The 19694-nt window shown below is 49.4% G+C and overlaps 1 protein-coding gene across 9 annotated transcripts in view; it reads left to right on the top strand.

The window, feature by feature from the left end:
• Window positions 1–19694, top strand: part of KDM6B (lysine demethylase 6B) — a 108182-nt gene that overhangs the window by 30724 nt on the left and 57764 nt on the right. For 6 of the 9 annotated variants that reach the window (XM_070727486.1, XM_070727485.1, XM_070727478.1 and 3 more), the window contains one exon: window positions 17795–17934. The exons of 1 other annotated variant lie outside the window; for it this stretch is intronic. The gene's annotated coding sequence lies outside the window, so the exon portion shown is untranslated. Of the gene's footprint in view, window positions 1–1641; window positions 2014–17794; window positions 17935–19694 lie in introns of those variants that run through there. 2 more of the 9 variants (XM_070727479.1, XM_070727484.1) reach the window with 2 other exon arrangements.

The following is a 19694-nucleotide window of genomic DNA, read 5'->3' as shown; positions in this document are numbered from 1 at the left end:
AGGTAGGTGCCCATGTTTCTTACAGAATAATGGAGTTGGGGCCCCCTCAGAGGTCTTCTAGTCCAACCCCCTGCTCGAGCAGGAGACCTGCTGCCGTTTTTGAGCATCTGAGCGGAACCCCAGGTCCCCCAGGAAAAAGAGGTTGTGACTTCTGCTGGATTTCTGAAATCGCCCCCTCCCCCAATTTTTAAACATACAGTGTTCCCTCGATTTTCGCGGGGGATTCGTTCCGAGACCGCCCGCGAAAGTCGAATTTCCGCGAAGTAGAGATGCGGAAGTAAATACACTATTTTTGGCTATGAACAGTATCACAAGTCTTCCCTTAACACTTTAAACCCCTAAATTACAATTTCCCATTCCCTTAGCAACCATTCAGATTATTACTCACCATGTTTATTTATTAAAGTTTATTTTAAAAATGTTTTTTAAAGGCAGACAAAAGTTTGGCAATGACATATGACGTCATCGGGCGGGAAAAACCGTGGTATAGGGGGGAAAACCGCAAAGTATTTTTTAATTAATATTTTTGAAAAACCGTGGTATAGACATTCCGCGAAGTTCGAACCCGCGAAAATTGAGGGAACACTGTACATGCAAATATTGGGGGGGGGGGTCTTTTTAAGGCAGAATATCTCTCCAATCCAGTTTAGGCCCACTGAGGGAAGGGAGACTTCAACTCCTAGAATTCCTCTGTCACTTAACGATTTTTTCCCCCTCCCTCTCCTTCCTCCCCCTTTTTTTTTACTTCCAACTTTCCTTCCTTCTCTCCCTGTTTTTTCTCTCCCTTCTCCCTGCCTTTTTCTTTCCTTTTCTCTTATTTCCTTCCTTCCTCTCCCTCCCCTCTTTATTCTTCCCTTTCTTTCTTCCCTTCCCTTTCTCTCCTCCCTTCTCTATCTCTCTTACTTTCTCTTCTTTCTTTCCTTCCCTGTCTTTCCTCCTCTTCTTTCCTTCCTTTCATCTGCCTCCTCCATCCCCTTCCTTCCCTCTCCTTCTCCTTCTTTCCTTCCTTCCCTCTCTCTCCTTCCTTCCTTCCTCCTTCCCTCTCCTCTTTCTCCTTCCTTCTCTCTCCTCTTTCCTTTTTCCCTCTCGTCCTCCTTCCTTCCTTCTTTTCTTCCTTCCCTCTCTCTCCTTCTTCCTTCTGTCTTCCCTTCCCTCTCTCCTCCTTCTCTCCTCCTTCTGTCCTTCCTTCCCCCTCCCTCCCTTCTTTGAATCTTTTTTCACTCCTCTCCCTCCTTCCCCCTTCCCCCTTCCTTCCTTCCTTCCTTCCTTCCTTCCACAGTCCTTCTCTTCACTCCCCTGTCTCTTCCTTCCTCTCTCCCTTCCTTCCCTCTCTTCCCCTTCCTTCCTTCCATCCTTCCTTCCCTCCCTCTCTCTCTCGCTGCCTGCCTTCCCTTCCCTTGGCCGGCGGGGCCCGGGGCGGCCGAGCGCGGGGTGGCCTGCCTGCGTCCTTCCTTCCCTCTGGCCGCCTCTCCAGCCCATGTGTGCGAGCGCATTGGGAACATGGAAGCGAGGCGGCCTTGTGCCGGAAAGGGAGGGGGCGGGGGAGGATCTGTCTGGGCTGGGGAAGGGGGGGAGGGAGGGAGGGGGCTGGGCACGGAACACAACCCTCATTTCTTTGTTTGAGTAGAGAGGGGGGGGCGCAGCCGAGCCGAGCCAACCACAGCGCCTGAGCCCGGAGGATCGCGCTGCCCGAGCCCAGCTCCGCGCTGGATTTACCGGAGGAGAAAGCCCCCGCTTGATTTTTTTTGGGGGAGGGGAGAGAAGGAAGAGGAGGGGGCTCTTTTTCTCCCCCCTCCTCCCCTTTTTCTTCCTGCCCTTCCGATTTTCTTTCTTCTTTTTCCCCTCTCATTCTTTCTTTCCTCGGAGGAAGAAGGAGGAGGGTTTTTTCTCTCTTTTTGGGGGAGGAAATCTACAGTTTTTTTGTGGGGGGGTCCTTTTTTTTTTGTTTGCCAGGCGAAGGGGAGGGTCTCCTGCCTCCCCCTCCCCAAAAATCTTAGCCGTCCCTTTTTGCAGGTAACGTTGTTGTCCCTTCTTTCTTTTTCTTTCTTTCTTTCTTTCTTTCTTTCCGCACCCCTCGTTTTCCTCTCCTCCGCTTCCGTCTGTCTGGCGCTCTCGCCTCCCTCCTTTTATTTTTAACCCCCCTCTCTCTCGTTTTATTTTTTCCTTTTGGGGGGGCGGTAGGTCGATGCTGGACTGAACTGACCCTGTTTGATTGCGGAGGGGGGAGCAAAGTGGCAGCCCTGCGTGTGTGTGTTGTGTTGTGTGCGGTGTGTGTGTGTGTGTGCGCCCAAGGCTTCCTGGCTGCTTCGGGTGGCTTTGTTATCGGATGGGAAGAAAAGTGAAGGGACGGATGGAGGACCCCCCCCCTACACAGTCTGGCACAGGCCTGGCCTCCCTCCGCCCCCTCCTCCGTCTCCGGCCAAGCGAGTGGGTGGGCACCCCTGTCTCGGTGGCACCCAGATGCCCCCCCCACTAGAGCCCAGCTGCAAAGACCCCCACTCCGGCCTCCAGGCCTCCTGGATACCTCCCAATTGGGGGTGGCCAGACCATCCAGGGAGGGTGGCAGGGGGCAGAATTCGCACCTGGCACTCCTCGGAATTGTTGCTACCCTGGGCCGGGGTCCCAGGTGGGCAAGAACTTGCTGAAGTGGGCAGGGGTCTGCCTCTCTTACTCTTGCAGCTTCTTTGGACATTTGGAATCCTGACGGGATAGGGGTGGGTGGTTTGTGTCCCGTCCCGTCCCCCCATGCTGGCCGTCTTTGTGACAACTAACCAAGATCCTTGACCGGGAGGTCTTGAGTTCGAGAGGGGGCAGTTGACAGCCCCCCCACCCCCGCGAACAGCGGGTCAGCTTCCGGCTTGTCGGGATGCCCAAAAGCTCCGCGGGAGAGATCCAGCAAATTATCCGGTTGGGAAGGAGACCCTTCCCCTGGATTAGTTAGGATCGGGCCAGTGGGGAGTGTGTGTGTGCGCGCAAATCCGGTGAAAGTTGCTAGTTTTCTAAGTGGATCTGGTCCCCTTGGGAGGCCAGCGCTGAGCGGAGGATCTGGAGGATCTCTGGGTCTTTGGTGCCTTTTTGATTTGGATCCCTTCCTCCCGACTGGGGAAACGCTCGAGCTTCGACCCACACTTTGGTTGTGCAACTCCCAACTTGGCGGAGGGTGGGGGGTGTGAATCTCAACGCAGCCCCCCCCCGCAAAAACCCGTGCTGCATTTTTGAGGAAAATCGGACAAAAGAGCCCAGTTGGGGCAGAGAGCGACGGCGGGGGGGCAGTGTTTGGGGAGAGAGTCGAGTTGTGTGAGTTTGGGGAGGGGGTCTGGGTGTGTGTGTGTGTGTAGCAGGCGTGGCGGGGTGTGGTGTGTGTATGTTGTTGCTGAGGGTTGCGGCTGGAGAGGAGGGTCCGGATGGGAAGAAGTTTCGGGGGGGCGAAAAGTTTGGCGCGGGGGGGTCTTTTTGAACTCTCCCACTAAAGTTAATCTCCCTCCCCCCCCCCCAAGTTCGTCGTATTGGGAATCACTAGAAACCAACTGGGGCAAAAAAACATATTGTATTGTCAGCAGGATCCGGGGCTGGATTATCGGGGGTCGTGGGAGCTTGGGAATCTCTGGACAGTGATGGATGGAAGGGGGAGGCCGAGCAGGAGACATTTTGGAGGCCCTGGAAGTTTGGGGTGAAGTCGGGTCCGGAAGGCAGAAAGGGGAGAGGGCTCTGTTTACAATTAAATGGGGACGGAGGGGGGGCTTTCAAGCTTCCTTGCTCAGCCAGCCTTGACTTTCCGGCCTGGGGGGGAGGGGGAGGGCTGGGAGGGGGGGGTAGAAACTTTCCCCATGTAAAAACCCTGCCAAGCCAAGGTGTTGTAGAAGGGCAGAATTAGGGTGGGGGGGTTATGGAGGGGTGGGTGGGTGTCTTGAGTTACAAGAAGTCTGTTGAAAGTGAAGCTTGGGGCATTGCCCTGGGGGGTCTTGTTTTCCCACAGCAGTTACAAAAGAGGGGCAGTACTCTCCTGAGCATGTACAGAGTGGGATTTTTTAAAAAAACAACAACAATATTTTGGGTGGCAGGTTGAGTGGGTCTGGGAGTTAAGCGGCAGAGGCGAGGAGTAGGAGGGGTCTCTCTGCCCCCCCCCCGTTCTCACTCACAAGTTCCCTCTCCATCCAGGTGTTTCGAAAAAGAGGCGCCTGGCCCTTTAAGAGTGCCCAGGTGAGCCAGGCAGGGTGTGTGTGCCAGCCAGGTAAATGAAAGTGGCACCAACCAGTCGGGCAGGCCAACCGAACCTCCTCAAAGTGAGCAGGCGCTGAGGACGGGACAAGCAGGCAGGGACTGTGGGGGGAGGCGACAGATGAGACCCCTGGGCTGAATTTTGCTCTGGGAGGTGGGGGGAAGTGTGGGGAGGGTTTTTTGGGGGGGGGGAGAGAACCAGGTGTGATTGGGTGTGTGCATGCACGGAGAGATTTCGTTTCCCTTTCTTTTTTGCCTTGTGCTTTTCCACCGAGGCAGAGTTCAGCCCTTTGGTGGGTCGCGTGAGGTCATCCAGACGGCTCTCGGAGATGAATGAGATGTTTAGGCGCCTCCCCCCCCCCCAATCTCCCCCTAGAAATTTTCTCCCAATTTGGCTCAGGTGGCTGAGCTCTAAGTAGCAAAGGCTCCTTTGTGGGAGGGGGTTTCTCCCCCCCTTGCACCCCCTTTTCAAATGACAGGTTGTGGGTAGAGTGCCACTTTGGGGGGGGGGGGCAGCCCTTCTGAATCCAAATAAATGTAGTTCGAAAACCCCAAAGCATCAGGTACCATGGAGCCCAACTGGGCCCCTCCGCCTGGCCTGGGATCACAATTCCCATCCCCACACCCAAGTTGTCGTGTTCTGGGGGTACAACACCAGCCCTTGCCCCGAGGTCTTTTCCAATTTCCGGGTGATTTGCATTTTTCCCAGTCTTGGGAAAGGGAAAAAAAAAAACCCTGAGACTAGAGTTGTGAAACCTTTTTTTTCTTTTTGCACAATTGGGAAGCACGTTGTGTGATTGTGGCTTCCGGCTGCGTTGTGGCGTTCCCTTCTTGGCTTCGGTTTGGGCTTGGCTGACGATGACGATGATGATGATGATGGGTAGTGGGGGAAACCATCCCCAAGGGCTTTGGTGGGGTGCCGATTTGCGTGTGTCTGTTGCGTTAACTTAACACCCACACAACTCTCGGGACAGAATTTTTTTTTAACCAGGCTATCCCTGGGAAAGCTGTTTGAAATCGTCATCAAAGCAGGTTTTATATTTGTGTGTGTGTGTATGTATATATATATATATACACACACAAACATACCGGTATATATATATATATATATATACCCAGAGCTGAAGGGATTGGATACTGTAGCCTAGAGGATAATTCTCTGCCTTACAAGGCAAAGGTTGCAGGTTCAAGTCCCAGTGGGTATGGCTAGCTGATGAGGTCAAAATAAGACCGAAATAGATATATCCTAGTCTCCCTTAATTTTCAAATTCAGCAAAAAAAACCCATATATACCATATATTTGCAGGTATGTAACTTATTTTTGCGGATAATAAAAATGAAAGGCGCCTAGTACATGTATAGATCTATTTCAAGCTATTTTGCTCTCATCAGCTAGCCATACCCTTCCTGGGATTTGGACCTGGGCAGCCTCTGCCAGTAAGGCAGTAGATTTAACCTCTAGGCCACAGGATTCTCCTCCTTGTCTCAACTTGTACCAGAGAAGAGTTATATGTTTTGTTTATATGTTTTCAAATCCCAAGAAGGGTAGTTTGAATTGAAATAAATCTATACTAGGCTCTCTTAATTTTCATTATCAGCAAAAAAATATGTTACACATATAGAATATAGTTTGTTGGCTATAAAAAAATGAACTGCCTTGGGTATGACCCTTGGAGGGTCCGAGAGGCAAAAAAGGAAGCCAAATAAAGGGGTTATATATAATGTCACTCACTCTCTCTCTCACACACACACACCGTCAGATTTAAAAATATATAATAGATGCTTAAACCTGATGATAATTGTGTGTGGGAGGGAGTGTGTTTTACACACACATTTGCTTTGATGACATATGAATGATGATTTTATATATATTATATATAATATAGACACTGCTCAAAAAAAATAAAGCGAACCCTTAAACCATACAATATAACTCCAAATCAGTCAAACTCCTGTGAAGTCAAACTGTCCACTTAGGAAGCAACACTGATTGACAATCGATTTCACATGCTGTTGTGCAAATGAAATAGTTGTGCAAATGAAAATATTTCATTCATTCAGATCTAGGATGTGTTCTTTGAGGGTTCCCTTTATTTTGTTGAGCAGTATATTATATACGGGTTCAAATCCTGGGAAGGGTATGGTTAGCTGATGAGAGCAAAATAGCTTGAAGTAGATCTATAGTAGTCTCCCCTTCCTTTTCTTTACCAGCAAAACTATGTTACACACACACGCACGCACTGTCTGAACCCTGAAATAAGTGCTTGGTCTTATTGCATTGCATTCAAAAGCCCAGTTGGGTTTATTATCAGAAATTGAGACATCAAAATACGAATTGCTTAATACCTTCACACATTTATTTCCTAGGAATTCTGTGTGTAACGCCAGGAAGCACATTGGCAAAGTCCGGATAGTCCTTGAGTTACGCGCGCGATGGAGCCCCCAAATTTGGTGTGGCTAAGCGAGAGAGTTGTGAAGCTGTGCTTTGTCTCATTTTACGATCTTTCTTTGCCGGCGTTGTTAAGCGAATCCCCTCCGTTGCTAGGTTGGCCCCGCTGGACGTTAAGCGAATCTGGCTTCCCTGTTGACTTTGTTGGTTGGAAGGGTCGCGAAACGGGATCGCGTGGCCTCCGCAGGGAAACTGCGACCGTCGTTAGAAGTGGGTCAATCACCAAGCATCCGAACGTAAATCACATGACGTGGACTTGGTATAACGGTCATCAGTGTGTGAAAAACAGTCCTAAGTGACTCTTTTCAGGGCTGTTGTCACTTCGAACGGTCTTTCGTGAATCAAGGTCTACCTTTAAGCCAATACTGGCCTTTTCCTCTTGTCTTTTCTTTTTAATTACGAAAGTCCGGTATACTTTATTTTGCATATACATATCATTTTAATAAAGGATTAGAGTTAGGATTACAATTAGGGCTTGGGTTAAAGTTAGGGTTAGGATTAGAGTTAAGGATTGGGGTTGGAGTTAGGATTAGGATTAAGGGTTAGAGTTAGGATTAGGGTTTGGGTTAGGATTAGAATTAGCATTAGAATTAGGGTTAGGGTTTGCTTTAGACTAGTTAAGGATTAAGGTTAGGATTAGGGTTAGGATTCAGGTTAGGGCTTGTGTCAGAGTTAAGGATTAGGGTTTGGTTTAGAGTTAGGATTAGTGTTAGGATTAGGGTTAGGACATATTAAAGTTAAGGAGTAGGGTTAGAGTTAGGGTTAGGGTTAGAGTTAAGGACTAGGGTTAGGATTAGGGTTTGTGTTAGAATTAAGGATATCGGGTTAGGGTTAGGGTTAGATTTATAAAGTGTTAGGATTTGGGTTAGGATTTGGGTTACAGTTAAGGATTAGAGTTAGGATTAGGATTAGAGTTAGGATTAGGATTAATTCTGATTAGGATTAGAGTTAGGATTAGGATTTGATTTAGAATTAGAGTTGGGATTAAGGTTAGGGCTTGTGTTAGAGTTTAGGATTAGGATTGGAATTAGGGTTAGGATTCGGGTTAGGGCTTGGTTTGTAGTTAAAGATTAGGGTTAGGGTTTCAGTTAGGATTAGCATTAGGGATAAAGGTTTAGAGTTAGGGTTAGGATTAGGATTAGGTTCATCCCAGTCCTTTCATACTTTGCCTAAATAGCTCTTGTCATTCTGGTATTGTATGTTATGTCCAGGGAATTACATATACTGTATACAGCACATATTGAAATAACTCAAATATTTTGCCTAAAAATGTCTATAGGTCTCCTAGGCAAGCTTTGTCAGTCACATAGCAGATTGTCCTCGGTTTACAACTTTGTTTGGCGATTGCTTGGAGTGAGGAAAAAAAAAGCAACGTATGTCTGTTTTTCAGATTGACGACCGTTACAGCGTTTCTCCTGTTCACATGACCAAACTTTGGTGACTCGGCAACTGTCTCCTACTTAGGACAGTCGCAGTGTCCAGGCAGGTTTTTTTTTTCCACGTGATCCCCTTTTGTGACCTTACGATGAGCAACGTCAACGCGGGGGAAGCCAGATTCACTTAACAACTGTGTTGCTCATGCCCTGGCCGCAGGGCGGCAAGAATAGTCGTTAAAAAGGGGACCAAATTCACTTAACGAATGTCACTCATTTCAGGTTGTAAATCAAGGACTACCTATATATATATCAAATGTGTGTATGTGTATGCGTGTGTGTAGCATATTTTTGCTTATAATGAAAAGGAAGGGAGTCTACTATAGATCTATTTGATCTATATATACCGGTATATCTCTAACCGATGAGAACAAAATAGCTTGAAATAGATCTATACCAATCTCCCTTCCTTTTCATTATCAGCAAAAATATATTACAGACACACACACATTCCAAAGGCTGCACAAATCTTTTCCAATAGCAACGTTTTGAATCCCTTTGGCCCAAAATACCTAAAATAAAATTTTTATTAAAAAAAAAATCTTTTCTTTTCACTTGTCTAACTTTTAATTCCACATTTAGCGATCGACGTTAAGTGTCCGACGTTAAGTGTGCCACGTGGCTTCTTGTCTTCCTTTGACACGCCGACGTCGCCAACGTGTCCCCCCTGCGCTTTCAGCCCCCTCCCACAGATTGGCTCCTCTCACACACACACACCTCCTGCATGCAGACTATTATTTTATCCACGTTTGTGTATTTTAATCGCTTTTGTCTTATCGTAGGAAGGAGGAAGGCTTGGGGCCACGTGGTCGTGGGTTGGGTGGGTGGCAGTCTGTGGCTGGCGGCTGTTTCCGGGAGGGGGGGAGAGTGAGAGAGGCGGCGGGAAGGAATGGATTCAGGTGGCTGCTCTTGTGTGTGTGTGTATGTGTATGTGTATACATACCCAGGCAGCTCACTTTTAACTGTCCCCCCCCGCCCCCCACGTTCATGCTGGCAGGTGGCATTTTGAGCCCACGGATGTGTTGTCTTCCATCCCTGGAGAGTTTCAACCTTTGTTCGGTTGATTTTCATGTCTGTTTTCCTCACCATATTCGTTTGGCACCGTTGTTAAACGAGTCGCTTGGTTGCTAAGCGAATAAAGTCTCCCCATCCCTTGCCGTCTTTTCTCATCCGGAGGTCACAAAAGGGAATCAGGTGTTCACCCCACGACGGGGGGCTGCGATCAACCGTAAAGGTGAATCCGTTGTTGAGAACTCTGGATGTAAACGCGAGGGAATGTTGCAACGGTCGTAAGTTTGGGAAAAGTGACATTAGCCAGGGTTTTTTTCTGCCCGGTGTCACCGTAACTTCGAACGTCACTAAGTGAATGGTTGTAAGTCAAGGACTGCCCGTGCCTCTGTGGTCCCATAAGGAGCGGCCTGACGGCAAGCGTGTGTACTTTTTTAGAGGGTCCTCGACTTACGACCCCCGCAGTGGGAGCTAGAATTTCTTACAGTTTTTGAGCCGCGTACAATATTTTTGTGTGTGGGCGTTAAGCAGGTAGCTTTTCGGCTGTTGAATGAGTAGCAGAGTAGTAAGTGACTCCAACTTTTCCTGCATTGGCTCTGTTTGTCAGAAGGTCACAACCACCATAAGTCCGTGCCAGTCGCTAAATGTGGAGCACGTGAGCCGTGGGGGGGATGAACGCTGCAGGAGTTGTCGAGTGCAAGGTGTGGTCGTAAGTGGCTTCATCGTAACTTCGAAGAGTTGCTAAGCCAACATTCATAAGTTGAGGACTAGCTGCTGTTCCCTCCGGCTGCCTATTTCTATTTTCCTCCCGTATCGGATAAATCTGGCTAGGAAGAATCCGAATCAATTCAGACGCTGAGGGTGGTCCTTGAATTATGACTGCAATGGAGGCCAGGGTTTCTGTCGCTAAGTGGGACATTTATCTGGTGAGTTTTTGCCCCACCTTTCTGGCTGCGCTTGCTGAAGTTTTTAATACATTAATAACCCAGTTGTTAAGTGAATCTGACTTTCCCGTCGACTTTGGTCATCGGAAGGTTACAAAAGAGGATTGTGCGACACACACGTAGGACACTGCAGCCATCATAAATATGAATCATTTGTTGAGTGTTTTTATCACGTGGTTGCGGCGGTGCTGCGGTCATCGTTGGTGTGAAAATTGGGTCCTCAGTCACTTGTTTTCAGTGCCATTGTAACTTTGGTCGCTGAGTTAACTGTCATAACTCAAGGACCATCGGTATATCTCTCCCCTTATCCCAGATTTTGCTGGGGCAGATGGGCAGTGGAGTCCAGGACATCGCTAGCTCAACCTGATCACTTATGCTCTTAGGAATGCTTGATTGATAGGCAGACCTCAATTTACATCAAGGATTGGGAATTTCCAGCGGCTGTTAAATGAATCTGGTACGACCCAGCCAGTTCTAGAACTTATGACCTGCAATCGAGCCCAAGATTTATGTCATTAAGGGAGACATTTTCTTCAGTGAGTTTGGCCCCAGTTTACAACCTTTCCTTGCCCTGTTGGTTAAGCGAAGCACCGCCGTCATTAAACGAGTAACCTGGTGGTTAAGCAAACCTGGCCGCCCTGTTGACGTTGCTTATCAGAAGGTCGCAAAAGGGGACACTGCAACCGTCATAAATGTGAGTTGGTTGTAGGTCACGTGATCACGGAGGGAAGCTCCCACAGTTGTTAAGTGTGAAAAATTGCCACGAGTCAACGTTTTGTCGGTGTCTTTTTGAATAGTCGCTGAATGAACTGTTGTAAGTCAAGGACTACCCTATTTTTGTTTTTTGCTTCCATGATTGTTTAAGCGAATACTTCAGTTGTGAAAGAGACGCTTGCGGTCACTAAGCAAATCCGACTTTGTTCGGCTGGGCAGGTGTTCGTTATGTGACAGCCGGTTTGATAGGCTTGTCGCATACATACAAGACAGCTGTCAAGCACGTGATTTGGATCACAGGACCATACATTTGTAAGTGTGAGGATCGGTCGTTAATTTCCGTTGTGAGTGTGAGGGTGACCGAGCAGTCGCTAAATGAATCCCTGTAATGAGGACTAGCGATGCTTGTGCCCTTCAATGCAATTCAATAACTCCGCTTGGTTAAAGTGGAAAGACACAGGGGGTCCTCGGTCTTATGTTGCTAAGCGAGACATATTGCTAAATGAGTCCCCACCTCAATTTAGGACCTTTCCTCCCATGGTTGTTAAATGAATCATTGCTGTTACTAAGCGAGTCACGAGGTTGTAAAACTAATTTTGCTCGCCGGACGGTCGCAAAAGCAGATCACCTGAATCCCGGGATGCTGCCTAACCATCCTAAGTATGACTCTGCTGCGTCTAAATTTGATCACACGACTGAGGAGAAGGACGCGACGGTCGTAAGTGTGGAAAAACAGCCATCACTCCCCTTTGATCAGCGCCGTTCTAACTTCAGTTGCTTAGCAAACTATTGTTAAGTCGAGGACGGTCTGTAATTGACGCTAGTGTTCCCTCAACAATGGCGGATTGAAGACAGGGGGACTTGGTTGAAACCGGAAACTGGAAGTTACAGGTGGTTCTCGACTTACAACCACTTAGCAATGGTTTCAAAGTTACAACGGCACTGAAAAAAAGCGACTTAATGACCGTTTTTTCACATTTAATGACCGTTGCCGTGTTCCGCAATGGACGCGGCCGCTGACTCGTCTTTATGGCGAGTCGTGGTGTCCTTGGGAGTCTTGTCATCCCCTTTTGCGACCGCCTTGTAAGCCATAAAGTCAAGGGAGGGGGAAATCGGATTCGCTTAACGACTGGGTTGCTGGCTTAACGGCGGCCGTGGTTCATTTAGCGGTGGTGGGAAGAAAGGTCGCAGATTCACTTTCAGTTGTAAGTCGAGGAGTAAAACGGGAGCCTCTGCGCCGGAGTGCTGTTTTGCCATGCAGGAGAGGAAGGTACAGGAAAAACTAGACGGACTTGAATAACGTCCGTTCAACCGGCTCAGTGGTGCCAGAAGCGAAACAATGGATGTGCAGAGGTTGCAGGCTTGAACCGTGGGACGGCAGGTCAAACCGTCGGTGAGGTGTCTATTCATCTACTGGAGTTGCGGTCCAGAGAACCCTCAAAGAACCCCCAAAGTTCTTTTTCCATTTGTTTTGTCACACAGGTCCTAGAAAGTGGGAGGACTTCCACTCCCAGAATTCCCCAGCTGGCCAGCTTTAAGAGGGGTGGGCTTCCACTCCCAGAATTCCCCAGCCAACATGCTTTAAGAGAGGTGGGTTTCCACTTCTAGAATTCCTCAGAAATCTACTCGTTTTAAAGCAATCTAGGTGGAGAATTCTGGGAATTGAAGTCCACCAATGGTTGAGAAACACCATCTTAGCAACTTTTTATTTTGGCATCAGATGCTCCGCAGATGATTTTTCTCGCGGTCCTCGAGTTACATCCCTTCCGTTGCTAAGCAGGGTGGTCGTCAAGGTGGTCAGTCGTGCCCAAATCTTAACAAGTTTTTTTTATTTGGCTAAACAGACCCCTGCAGTTGACCAATCACATATCCTTGAGTGAATTGAGATTTTTGCTCCCTCCCTTAGACTGCCATCGTGGTAAATACATGGCTGTTGACAGGCGTCAAGTCTTTGATCCTGTGATGGTCATAACTGCAAGGACCGGGTGATGGTTTGTGTTCCCCCCGCCACTGCCGTTGTAACTTGGAATGGTCACTAAATGAATTATTTTAAATTGAGAGCCACTTGAAACACTCGCAAAATGAGTGGTTTTAGGCCCATTGAATGTGTTTTTCGCCCCCAAACAGGCTCTGGAGGCTTTCCTGAAGCCTGGGGAGGGCGAAAAGTGTCCCAATAACCCAACTGGAAGTTCATTGTGAGTTTCCTTTGGGTCCGTTTTTTCGGTAGACCCTTTGGGTCCGTTTTTTGCCCTACGGAGGCTTTCCTGAAGTCTGGGGAGGGCGAAAATAGCCCAACAGCCAACCGGAAGTTTGTTTCTGAACTTCTGGTGGGCCTGTTGAGTCCATTTTTCACCATTCACATGTACCCAAGGCTTTCCTGAAGCCCGGGGAGGGTGAAAAATGGCCCAATGGCCCAACCGGAAGTTCATTTGTGAGCTTCCGGTACGCGCTTTGGGTCCCTTTTTTTGCCCTCCTAAAGCCTGGGGAAGATGAAAATAGCCTCGCCCTGCCCTCCAGAATGCCGAAAATCAGCTGGCCAGCACAAATGCACGGTGGAATGGACATAAGGCAATGCCTCAGGTGTCCTCAGATACCGTTCCGCACACTGTCTGCGACACACACGCCTTCACGGCTATAGTACCATGTCAGACAAATGTCTGCCTGATCTAAAAACTCCAATGTTGCAGCATCCACACTTTCTGGTGGCAAGCAGTTCCACTGGTGAATTGTTTCTCTTGAATTCCTTCTGTTCTTGATGAGTTTCCCCCCGTTGCTTCATCTCCTATCTTCGGGGGCTTTGTAGAATAATTTGAACCCCTCTTTTGTGACAGTCCCTCCAAATATTGGAATACTGCTATCATGTCACCTCTAATTCTTCTTTTCTTATGTTTTCGCCTCCGGTCCCCTCATTCGTCTTTGTTGCTCTTCTCTGCAACGCTTCCCAGATTGTGCAAGGGATATTAAAACCCACCGCTAAACGAAACAAAACGAGAGAAATTAATCTTAAACTAATTAATCTGGGTCAGAATAGGTGGCTGTCCTCAAGGGAGGGCTAGTCCCGAAATAACCTATGCAGAGACCCCTGGGTGCAGCCAGCTGCTTGGCCAACTAAGGAAGCAGTTACATCATGCTACGCAACTGATTGCGCTGGGTTGCATCACTGGGCAACGAGGGCAGCTGGGGCGCATCAGCGGAAGCCATGCGCCGGAGTGTTTCTCTATCCAACCTGTCCAGGTTGAAGCTTGTGTTCGGTTAAACATGATTTTTCTTTTTTTAAAAAAAAGAAAAAATATTTCATGGGATTTAAATTTGACAATTCAAGTCTGCTTAGCAGAATTAACAGAATCAGAAGGGACCCCCGGAGGTCATCTAGCCCAGGGATGGCTAACCTTGTTCTCGTTGCCTGCCGAAAGCGCGCACCTACACCCATAAGGCAATGGGCTCCTGTGTCCCTCCCTCCACCACGCGCATGTGCATGCAAACACCTCTGCCCTATTTTGGGCATAGCAGGCCTCACTTCAGCCTCATATGATGAAAAATGGGCTGCCGGGGGGTGGCGCCACACCCCCATGCACTTTTTTGGGCCTAGCAGGCCTCCCTGGAGCCTTCTGGGACCACAAATAGGGTGCGGGGCATGCCCCACCCCCCCAAGCACTGTTTTGGGCCTACTAGGCCTCCCGAAGTCTTCTGAAACCAAAACTAGAGCGTGGAGGGCGCTGCACTCCCCACGTACCATGGAGCCTTCTGGGACCAAAAATAGGGTGCGGGGAAGCCACAACCCACCCTTGCATCATTTTGGGCCTAGCAGGCCTCCCTGCAGCCTTCTGAGACCAAAACTAGAGCGTGGAGGGTGCTGCACCCCCCACGCACCATTTTGGGCCTAGCAGGCCTCCCTGCAGCATCCTGGGACCAAAACTGGAGCGTGGAGGGCCCCACACACACTGTTTTGGGCCTAGCAGGCCTCCCTGCAGCCTCCTGGGACCAAAAATAGGGTGTGGGGGATGCTCCACCCTGCAAGCACTGTTTTGGGCCTACCAGGCCTCCTGAAGTCTTCTGGGACCAAAACTGGGCTGCGGAGGGATGCCGCAACCCGCCCCTGCACCATTTTGGGCCTAGCAGGCCTTCCTGCAGCCTTCTGCGACCAAAAATAGCCTGCTGGGAGGGCGCAATACCCCCCTCAGACGTTTTGGACTTAGCAGTCCTCCCTGTGGCCTTCTGGGACCCAAAAGAGGCTGAGGGGGGGGGCTCACATGTCTCTCACATGCGCCCCATGCTCAGGTAGGAAACTGCGCTGTTTCAGACAAACGTCTGTCTGGTCTCTTAAAAGTTTTCTTTCAACAGATGTGAGTTGCTGCCCGTGGGGTTGCAATTATACCAGTCCCAAACTCTTGGGCATCTGATTTGATATTTTTGGAAAAGTCCTCGAGTTATGGTCATTCATTGAGTTACAACGGTGCTGGGGGAAAAAAGCAGCTTAGGACTATTTTTCACACTTGACAACCGTCGGAGCCTTCCTGTGGTCGCGCGATCAAGATTCGGACCCTTGGCAACCAATTCACATTTATTACAGTTGTGGGGGTCCCAGGCTGTCCTGCAATCCCTTTTTTGGCAGCCTTCTGATGAGTGACATCCATGGGGAAGGCCGGATTCACTGAACAACCCTGTGTCGCTAACTTCAAGAGCGGGAGCAATTCCCTTAACGGCGAATGACAAGGAAGGTTGTAAAACGTGTCATATTTCCCTTCACTTCAACCCCTTTGCTGAGGTACAGAGGTTTTGGGACCTTCATTATGGCCGTAAGTCGAGGACTGCCTGTATTTGGGACCTTGCTTTCCCCGCACATGCAAAACCTCCGTCCCTGTTGAGTCAGTTTTGGCCAGGCATTTTTGAGACAGTCCTGTAGGCCTATTTTCGGTCGGCAAGTTTACACAGGGAGCCTGTGGCTCTCGCTGGGCTCCATGTTTCGTGTGTGCACACACAAAGATGCAGGGATCTCCCTTGCCCTCGTGGGTGGCTCCGCTTACGCCACGAGGCTGTGCTGTGTTCATTGTCTGGGCACAGGGCGGCCTTTATCTTCGCCAGGCCGGAATTGCCATCCACTATGCCTCATTTTCCCGCTGAAGGTCTCCTTTGTGGGCCCGGGGCTCAAGACGTGCCTCTGGCCGTCCGCTTTGCTCCCATTTTAGAGACCAACCGAGCCCGAAGCTCAAAGGATGGGAACACGGTGGGCGGGAGATCTGAGCCGTGTCTGTGACGCGCATAAATGAAACAAAAATAGGATTGTTGTGGCCGACGTCTTGACGTATTTGAAGTCTCCGGCTCTGTCTGAGCTTAGTTCTTTTGTATCGCAGATGTTTCATGACCCAACTAGAGAACATCATCAGTGCTAGTGAATGTGGAGTATGCAAACTCCCTGAGCAAACTGCACTCCCTTCTAGCGCTGGTGATGCCATCTAGCTGGGTTATGAAAACGTCCACAAGAAAACCAGAACTACCGATCTCAGAGTTCCACCATTCAACCACAAGCTGCAACGAATTCTGTTCTTTTGACATTCTTGACCACACCCTGTGGACTCCCCCACATGCCCGCCCGCCCGAACTGTGGCCATTATGCCTTGGTTCACCCTGGAGGCTAAGCCACAAACCACGTGCAGAAACATGGCGGTGGTGCTCAACCCCCAAGGTGTGCAGTACAGAACGCGACAATAACAGAAATGGCAAAACAGCTGTTGCGCCATTGCGGCTGCTGCCCCAGGCCGTTGTGCTTGCGTCCTGATGTCTGACGCATGGTGCTATCAGACTGGGACCCATGTTTTCTAATCTGACCACCGGTCAGATTGTGAGACTTGGCGACCGAGCAGGTTTGGGTAGGGGATGGGACAGGGGAGGTCACAAGGTTGCTGTGAGTGTATCGGTTTGTGGACAGGTGTTGCCCACAGGGAGAAACCGCTAGAGACAAGGCTGGATATATTTCGGAGGATGCCGAATTGTCCTATAGGGCTTTCTCCTTTTCTCTCAAGGTCAGGCCAAGTGAGCAGGGAAGGCTGGGTTATGGAGTCCCCTGGCTGAATCGTGGCATGACGTATTCCATTGTTCCACTCCGGCCACCGCTCAACAAAAACGAGGGGACAAACCGTTCAGGACTGGTACCGCTCTGCGCACGGCCGCGATTGAAATAAAAGCATCCGTGACCACAAGGTGGAGATAGTTGTTGAGTTTGGCTCGATTTTTGGCGAAGGGAATCCCCACAAGTGGAAAGTTAGCTGCACGGTCGTTAAGTGAATCTGACCTCCTCCCCAGACGTTTAGGTCGATTGAAGCTAAGCAATCGTGCTGCGACTGTCATAAATATGAGCCAGAAGCTAAGCACTCGTACTTGGATTATGTGACCCACGGGATGCTGTAAGTGTGAAAACGGGCCTGAGTCACTTTCTTTGGCGCCGTTGACATTTGGAATGGTCGCTAAACAGAATGGTTGTAAGGCGAGGACTACCTGTAGAGCTGAGCCGAGTTGCCAGAGTTCTAGTTGCTGTAATTCTTCCTGAGGGGAGACATCCCCCCCCCCCCAGGATTCAGGGATTTCCATTACCGTAAAGGTAGTCCTCGACTTACAGCTGTTCATTCAGTGACCGTTGGCAGCAGCCCCATGTCACACGATCAAAATTCAAAGGCTGATGTCATGCGATTCCCTTTTGCGACCTTCCGACAAAGTCAAGGGGGCAGGGAAGCCGGATTCGCTTAACGACCAGGTCGTTAACAACTGAAGTGATTCGCTGAACAATTGTGACCAGAAAAAACAACAACTCAAAACCCCAGGCCGAATTGACCGAATAAAGGTTTTCACTTAGCAACAGAAAAACCTTGAGCTCGTTTATGGCCATAAGTCGAGGACTACGCCAGGAGACTCTCGCCCTCTCCTCTCCTGAGGTTTCGGTGTCCCCTTTCCGCAGTCTTTTCCGTGTTCGTCTCCGGGAGGGTTGTCACTATTTTGCAAATGCCCCTAATGCTTGCTTTCTCCTTTTCCTACAGAGTCGGGGTCCGCACCATGGCGGGAGAGTAGCCGTACCCCCCCACCAGCCACGCTTCGTGGCCCGAGACGGCTCATGGGCCCAGTGTGGGGGGGGACCCAGCCCGTGAGAAAGCAGCAAGGGGAACATGTTCCACTTCTGGTGAGTGGCCGACGCAGAGCATGGAGCGGCTGCCCTGTTCCGTGTGCGTTTGGCATTTGCACTTCCGTTGTTGGCGTGATAATGGGTTGTCCTCGTTTTACGGACCCCCAGTTGAGTCCGAAATGCCTTGTTGCTAAGCGAGATGTTGGTTATAAGTATCCAGTACAGGTAGTCCTTGATTGACGGCGACCACGAAGCCCCTAAAATTGCTGTCGCTGATAGGAAATACAGGGTCCTCGACTTACGACGATGTTTGTTTAGTGACGGTTGCAGCATCCGGGGGGGGGGTCACACAATTTCACAATGTTAGGGCAAACAGAGTCAGTGGGGAAGCCAGATTCACTTAATGACTGTGTTACTAATAAAAGAACTGCAGTGATCCGCTTAACAAACGGGGCAAGGACTTTTCTCGCTTACCAACGTAAATTTTGGACTCAATTGTGGTCGTAAGACGAGGAGTGCCTGTGGCTAAGTCAGTTTTGCCACATTTGATGACGCTTTCTTGCTACATTTGTTAAGTTGTTAAGTGGATAACAGGGTTGTTAGCATCCTCATTGACTTTGCTTGTCAGAAGGTCACAAGATGACGTAACCCCAGGGCACTGTCGTAAATACGAGTCAATTGCCAAGCCAACCTGTCATTTTTTTATTAGGTAACCCTGGGATGTTGCAAGGATCATAAGTGTGAAAAAAACAGTAACTTTGAATGGTCACTAAATGAGGACTAGCTGTAATGGATGCTGCCAGTCGAAATCCTATCCATGTCTGGAATTTAGACCTCAATTCACACCCATTATTCATTTAGCAAATGTTTCGATGTTACAATGGCTTTGAAAATGTGACTTGCGATGTGGTCCTCACACTTATGACCGTCGCAGCATTTCCAGAGTTATGGGATCAAAAGTCAGGCGCCCGGCAACCGACATGTATTTACAATAGTCTGACCATCATTTCTAATCTTCCCAGCTGGCTTGTGACGAGCTGGGAAGCCTGATTCGCTTAACCCTGCGCTTGATTCACTTAGCAACCTCGATAATTCTCTTTAAAACCCTGCCCCCCACCCCAAAAGGTTTACAAAATCAGGCCCGACCCGCTTATTCAAATGCCTGGCTCAGCCACACGGAAATTCTGCTCTCGGTTGTGGCCGTAAGTCGTAAATACCCCACCCCACCCCTAACCCCACCCATCCCGGTGAAAGTTTGTCTGGAGGGAGGGGGTTGCGCAGAGCTGCGTGCACGAGGGAGCCCTTTGGGAGGAACTAAGGAAACACGAGAAAGTCAATCCACTGCCAAAGCAGAACGGGGTTTTCCGGTGAGCCACCGGCAAATAAGACGGGTGTTTGCAACATGGAAAATTGTGAAATGAGGACCCGTTCGTTGCTTCACTGGAAGCGGCTTGAAGGCTTTTGTTTGGCGTGGCCTTTTGTGGGTCAAAACTTTGGTGGGTACGTTGCCGCCGCCACCATGTGCATTGCTGCACTTTCCCTGCGCATCAAAAGCATTCTCTCTCTTTCTATCCCTGTCTCTGTCTGTCTCTCTGTCTCTCTCCTCTCTCACTCCCTCTCTCTGTGTCTCTCTTTCTCTCTCTGTTTCTGTTTCTCTCTGTCTCTCTTTTCTCTCTCTGTTTGTGTTTCTCTTTCCGTCTCTCTTTCTCTCTCTTTGTCCGTCTATCTCTTTCTTTCTCTCTCTCTGTCCCTCCTCTCTGTCTGTCTGTCTGTCTGTCTCTCTCACTTTCTCTCTTTCGCTGTCTCTCCCCATCTCT

This window comes from Erythrolamprus reginae, chromosome Z (assembly GCF_031021105.1).
Source record: "Erythrolamprus reginae isolate rEryReg1 chromosome Z, rEryReg1.hap1, whole genome shotgun sequence".
NCBI classification, from domain to species: domain Eukaryota; kingdom Metazoa; phylum Chordata; class Lepidosauria; order Squamata; family Dipsadidae; genus Erythrolamprus; species Erythrolamprus reginae.
Note: the sequence above shows the minus strand (reverse complement) of the source record. Positions and strands in the feature narration are given on the sequence as shown.